Source organism: Penaeus monodon, chromosome 33 (assembly GCF_015228065.2).
Source record: "Penaeus monodon isolate SGIC_2016 chromosome 33, NSTDA_Pmon_1, whole genome shotgun sequence".
In the NCBI taxonomy this organism is placed as follows: domain Eukaryota; kingdom Metazoa; phylum Arthropoda; class Malacostraca; order Decapoda; family Penaeidae; genus Penaeus; species Penaeus monodon.
In genome coordinates, this window is record NC_051418.1 from 35,514,919 (window position 1) to 35,515,170 (window position 252).

General features: G+C 32.9%; 1 pseudogene; it reads left to right on the forward strand.

Moving 5' to 3' along the window:
- LOC119594351 overlaps positions 1-252 on the forward strand; it is a 26,883-nt pseudogene that overhangs the window by 15,449 nt on the left and 11,182 nt on the right.

Here is a 252-nt window from a genome sequence, read left to right on the forward strand (position 1 = left end):
AAAGGTGGTAAATGTTTTAAAGGTATTTACAGAAAATGCCTCTCTAGCTTTTTGCCCATAGTCTTCATTGTCTTCAACACCCAGGAAAGACCAGCAAACCTTTACCATAAAATAAACCCTTTAGATTGCCAAGGCATTTTGACATTAGTATTTTTTGAGAATAATAACCACATACTTTTGGTCTGTGCTTCACACTGGCTTTATTTTTTAAATTCTAGTGTTATCTTTTATTCTTAACTCCATTTTTGTCTG